This window comes from Canis aureus, chromosome X (assembly GCF_053574225.1).
Source record: "Canis aureus isolate CA01 chromosome X, VMU_Caureus_v.1.0, whole genome shotgun sequence".
Lineage (NCBI taxonomy): Eukaryota > Metazoa > Chordata > Mammalia > Carnivora > Canidae > Canis > Canis aureus.
This window is the reverse complement of record NC_135649.1, coordinates 93711745-93717645: the sequence shown is the minus strand read 5'-3', so window position 1 is coordinate 93717645 and position 5901 is coordinate 93711745. Positions and strand designations below refer to the sequence as shown.

General features: G+C 39.9%; 1 pseudogene; it reads left to right on the top strand.

Annotated features, from left to right (window-relative positions):
• The first annotated feature begins 2371 nt into the window (after positions 1–2371).
• LOC144309358 (U4 spliceosomal RNA) lies at positions 2372–2442 on the top strand (annotated as a pseudogene).
• The last annotated feature ends 3459 nt before the right edge of the window (positions 2443–5901 follow it).

Sequence of the window (5901 nt, the reverse complement as noted above, 5' to 3'; positions counted from 1 at the left end):
CGAATCTTTTTTTTTTTTTTAAGATTTATTTATTTATTTATTTATTTATTTATTTATTTATTTATGAGAGACACAGACTGAGAGAGAGAGAGGCAGAGACATAGGCAGAGTGAGAAACAGGCTCCCCGCAGAGAGCCTGATGCAAGACTCAATCCTGGATTCCAGAATCACAACCTGAGCTGAAGGCAGGTGCCCAACTGCTGAGCCACCCAGGCATCCCTCGAATCTCTATTATCTCTTTTTCTGCATGGTGTAGGTTTTATTTGCTTTTCTGACTTCAGTTTCCTGAGGTGTGAGGTTAGCTTGCATATTTGAGGTTTTCCAATTTTTTGAGGGATGCTTGTTTTGCGGTGTATTTCCCTCTTAGGACTGCTTTTGCTGTATCTCAAAGATTTTGAATGGTTGTATCCTCATTTTCATTAGTTTCCATGAATATTTTTAGCTCTTCTTGAATTTCCTGGTTGACCCTTTCATCTTTTAGTTGGATGCTTTTTAACTTCCATGTGTTTGAGTTTTTTTCCAAATTTCTCCTTGTGATTGAGTTCTAGTTTCAAAGCATTATGGTCTGAAAATATGCAGGGGACAATCCCAATCTTTTAGTATCGGTTAAGACCTGATCTGTGACCCAGTATATGGTCTATTCTGAAAAAAGTTCCATGTGTACTTAAGAAGAATGTGTATTCAGTTGCATTCAGATGCAAAGTTCTGTATATATCTTGAAATCTATTTGGTCCAGTGTATGATTTAAGATCCTTGTTTCTTTGGTGATGTCCTTCTTAGAATATCTGTCATTTGCTGAAAGTGCCATGTTGAAGTCTCCTGCTATTAGTGTATTATTATCTAAGTATGTCTTTACTTTGGTTATTAATTGATTGATTTACTTGGCAGCTCCCACATTAGGGGCATAAATAATTGTGATTCTTAGGTCTTCTTGTTGGATAGACCCTTTAAGTATGATATAGTGTCCCTCTTCATCTCTTACTACAGTCTTTGGGATAAACTTTAATTTATCTGATATGAGGATTGCTACCCCAGCTTTCTTTTGAGGACCATTTGAATGGTAAATGGTTCTCCACCCCTTCATTTTCAGGCTGGAGGTGTCCTCAGGTCTAAAATGAGTCTCTTGTAGACAGCAAATAGATGGATCTTGCTTTTTTATCCAGTCTGAAACCCTGTGTCTTTTAATGGAATCATTTAGCCCATTCACATTCAGAGTAACTATTGAAAGATATGAATTTAGTGTCATCATAATACCTATTCAGTCCCTGTTTTTGTGGATTGTTTCTTTGGGCTTCCTCTTTATTTTACAGGGTCTCCCTTAATATTTTTTGCAGAGCTGGTTTGTGGTCACACATTCTTTCAGCTTCTGCCTACCTTGGAAGCTCTTTATCTTTCCTTCTATTCTGAATGAGAGCCTTGCTGGATAGAGTATTCCTGGCTGCATGTTCTTCTCATTAGGACCCTAAATATATCCTGCCAGCCCTTTCTGGCCTACCAGGTCTCTGTGGAGAGGTCTGCTGTTAATCTAATACTTCTCCCCATATAAGTTAGGGATCTCTTGTCTCTCGGTGCTTTAAGGATTTTGTCTTTATCTTTGAAATTTGCAAGTTTCACTATTAAATGTCGGGGTGTTGAACAGTTTTTACTGATTTTGGGGGAGAACCTCTCTATCTCCTGGATCTGAATGCCTGTTTCCCTCCCCAGATTTGGGAAGTTCTCAGCTATGATTTGTTCAAATATTCTTTGTGGTCCTCTCTCTCTCTCAGCCTCTTCTGGAATCCCAGTTAGACGTACATTCTTCCTTCTCAAGCTATCGTTTATTTCCCTAAGCCTTTCCTCGTGGGATCTTAATTGTTTTTCTCTTTTTTCCTCAGCTTCCTTCTTTACCATCAACTTCTTCTATGTCGCTCACTCTCTCTTCCACCTCATTAAACCTAGCAGTTAGAACATCCAGTTTGGATTGTATCTTATTTAATCTATTTTTAATTTTGGCTTGTATAGATCTCAATGCTTTAGTAACGAAGTCTCTAGAGTCCTTTATGCTTTTTTCCAGAGCCACCAATAGCTTTATAATTGTGCTTTTGAATTGACTTTCTGACATCATATGGGAATCCAAATTCTGTAACTCTGTGGCAGAGAGTGCTGTTTCTGGTTCTTTATTTTGCAGTGAATTCTTCCTTCTAGTCATTTTGTCCAGTGCAGAGTGGCTGTATAAGCCGACTGAGTCAAAAATATCAACCACGACCTAAGTAAAATACACCCTAGATGATTCCAAACAAGTCAGAGACCAGGAAATAAAAGAAAAAAAAAACATAACAAAATAAAACAAAAGAACCACTAAATTGAAAAACAAATTTTAAAACAAAGTAGTAGCTTTGCACAGTGGCAGTATCGTAGCCAATGAGGTCTATCTGAGGCACGATTATTGTTAATTAAAACAAAGTAGTAAAAATAAAAAGCCAAAAACCAAAAACAAAGAAGAATAAAGAAAAAGAAGAAGAAGAAAAAAGTTAAGAAAAGAGGAAAATGAGAAAAAAAGGGGGGATGGTTGTGGTGAGGAAGTGGTAGTGGAGAGAGAATGTAGTCTACCTGAAGGGTCCTACAGGGTGATCCTCTTGGTCTGAGTGTATTTTGTTCTTTATGTTAGAAGATGCTCAATTCCAAATTTATATAAAACAGCAATACTTATAGAAAGGCCCAACACTGACCACCAAAGCATAAACAAGATAAAAGAGGGGGGCAGAATGGAAAGGAAGAGAAAATACAATCTCTCAGAATGAACCAAAACAGTGTTCCACTTGGTTCTGGGTGTATGTTGGCCATGTTTTAGAAGGTACTAACTTCCACCATTGTGAGGCAGAAAAAATAAAAAACAAAAGCCAAAAACCCATATCTTGTATATCTCCCAAAATGAAATTAAATACATTGAAGGGAATCCAGAAGTGAAAAATATATCTAAGACATGTAATTGTAGAAATATGAAAGTTAAAAAGGGAAAAACTTAAAAATGAAGAGCTAGTAAAATATTTTAGTTAAGGTGGGAAAAATATTGGAATTTTTTTGTGTGATATAAAAGAGTCGTAATGGAAAAAAAGGACCCTCTAGTTCTATATACTATATTCTCTTAGTCCTGGAGATTTCCAGTGCTGCTTGGTCAATAAACTTGCTCTTTCCTTGTTCTTCCAGCTGGTCTTCTGGGGGAGGGGCCTGCTGTGCTGATTCTCAGGTGTGTGCACCTGGGGGAGCTGCCCCTGTTGGGAACTCGGTGGCAGCTGTTTATCCCTTGAGGACCCTGTTCACTGGCGGCCTCCCCTCTCCCGGGCACAAGGTGAAACAAGGAGAAAAAACAACTGCGGTGACCAGATTTCCAGCTCTGGAGTCAGCCTCCCATGAGTAACTAACCGCAGTCTCCCAGTCCTCGCTGGCCTAGATGCTCCTGGAGATAGGCACAGGTGCACTGATCTGCACAGCTTGCGGAGCGCCCGGCGGCAGGAGCGACCTCGCTGTCCCAGGGGGAATGCAGGATCCCTGGCCTGTCCCAGGGGGATGCAGGATCCCGGCTTTGTCTGCTTCGGTGCCCTGGGATCTGGGGCCCTGTGCCGCTGGATCTCATGAAGGGAACTGGGTACAGCCACCTCCATCCGGAGTCAGCTTGCCTAACGGACTGGCTTCTCCTAAATGCCCTAGAGGGCTGCGGCGCTCCAGCCCTTTACCAATGTGGGACCACGGTTTGCAGTGAGCTTTCGCCCTGCATCTTCTGAGCTTTCGCCCAGAGTCTTATAGCGACTCTGGGAAACTGGAGGCTTCACTGCCCCTCCTGCAATTTGGCCCGATTTCCCTGCTAAGCATCAGGGAAAACTCTGGCACAGATTTTTAAAGTTCTCACTTCTCCAGGCCTGGGCTTTCCTGCCCCAGAGGCTTTCACTGCTCTGCTTTAGCCTGGCTTCTCACGGTTCCCCTCTCCCAACTTGTTCTTTTTTATTTTATTTTTTCCACCTTCCTACCTTGTTAGAAGTGAAGACTTTTCTCTCTGTACATTCCAGCTGTTCTCTCTTTAAATCTCAGGTCAAATTCACAGGTGTTAAGGATGTTTTGAAAGTTATCTAGATAAGTTTGTGGGGCCAGGTGAGTTGAGGACCCCTACTCTTCCCCCATCTTGCCCCTCCCCACTCTGTATTTTTCTTTATACTTAGCTGCACATTTCAAATTTTCAGTTTCAAATTTGCAGTTATCACATTTACAGTGTGCAAAAAATATATATATATTATATATATATATATAATATATATATATTTACTTTGGAAAAGGTGATCCTAAGCTGACACATCAGAGAGTGTGGTTACCAGGAATAATTTTTTCATAATCAGAGTTTTTAAATAATGCAATAGGCTACCGTGAACAATTATGTATAGGCTTTCTTTGTGGACATAAGATTTCATTTTCTGGGATAAATACTCAGTTGTGTAATTTCTAGTTTATATGGCGAATATATATTTAGTGTTTTGTTTTGTTTGTTTGTTTGTTTTTACTTTTCACCTATATTCAGAGTTGCTGTACCATTTTACATTCTCACCAGCAATGTATGTGTGATCCAGTTTCTCTGCATCATTACCAATATTTGATATTGTTACCATTTTTAAAAATTTTTTAGCTGTTCTGATAAATATATAGAGGTATCTCAACATGATCCTTATTTTACATTTTCCTGAAGTGTAGTGAAGTTGAATTTCTTTTCATGTGCTTATTTGCTATCTGTATATCCTCTTCAGGGAAATGTCCCTTCATGTCTGTATAGGAAAAAAAGTCCATTTTCCACCTTCCTCTGTAAGGAAAAATCCAGTTCTTCTCTACTGTGTATTTCTGTCCTGTGTGTCTCGTTTACTAGATACACAGAATACTCATACATCTTACAGTTCTGGTCATCAAATATATGGAGTTTTTTTTTTCTCCATAACAAGTAATTCTCTGTGACACCAGCTGGGTATCCTACAATTTAATTCAATTCTGACACTATCTACTGAAAGATAGTGTCTGGCCCCACAGGTTAAAGGCTCAAGCCTCCAAGACTATCACTGTCTCCCCCCTTACCCCCTGACAGCACACACAAAGTTCAGACACCAGTTTAGGCCCAGGTTGTCATCTATGCTTCTGGCCAACTTCAGAGGTGCCATAGACCCCCTCCTTGGCTTTGATTAATTTTCTAGAACATTTCACAGACTTTATTAAAGGATATGATGAATGACACAGTTGAACAGCCAATGAAGAGGTACTTAGGGTGAGGTCTGGTGTTTTCCCACCTGGAAGTTCCCCAAGTCCACTAATGGGATTTTATGGGGGCTCCCTCATGTAGGCATGATCAATTATTAACTCCTTTTCTAGCCCCCCTCCCCTCTCTGGAGGGATGAGGCTGAAATTTCCAAGCTTCTAATTATGGCTTGCTTGGTCTTTCTAGTGACCAGCCCCCATCTAGAAGCCATCTAGGAGCCCACCCAGAGTCATCTCATTAGAAAAATTATGCAACTAGTACCCTCATCACTTAGGAAATCACAAGGGTTTTAGGATCCTTATGTCAGGAATGAGGTTAAAGACAAATATTACAACAAGAGATGTAAAACGTTCCTAGTGTTCTTATCATTTAGGAAATTATAAAGATTTTAGGAGCTCTGTTCTAGGAATGGGAGAAGAGACCACTATATGTATTTTTTAAATTTCACAATGTCTTATCCATTTTCTTTTTTTGTTGTTGTTTAAAGGTTTACTTATTTTTCTTTTAGAGAGAGAAAGAGCAAGCATGAGCAGGGGTAGGGACAGAGGAAGAAGACAAAGGAGAATCCTGAAGCAGACTCCCCATTGAGCACAGAGCCTGATGTGGGACTCAATCTCATAACCCTGAGATCATGA